We start from the raw sequence: 204 nt of genomic DNA on the forward strand, positions 1-204 counted from the left end.
TGAGATCCAATGTAAGAAATGTAAGTATAATTGTGAGACCGGCGGCCAATCTTTCAGTGCACTTTCGAAGTGCAACAGTCACTGGGCTACACAACCACTTTGACTGGTTGACAGTGTTAAATTAGCGTCTTCAGGCACACTCTAACGAAATGATAAAGAGAGAAAGAGCAAAGAAAATTTAACAATATGTTGCTGTTTCGACAA

Source organism: Perkinsus marinus, assembly GCF_000006405.1.
Source record: "Perkinsus marinus ATCC 50983 genomic scaffold scf_1104296969786, whole genome shotgun sequence".
Taxonomy (NCBI): domain Eukaryota; phylum Perkinsozoa; order Perkinsida; family Perkinsidae; genus Perkinsus; species Perkinsus marinus.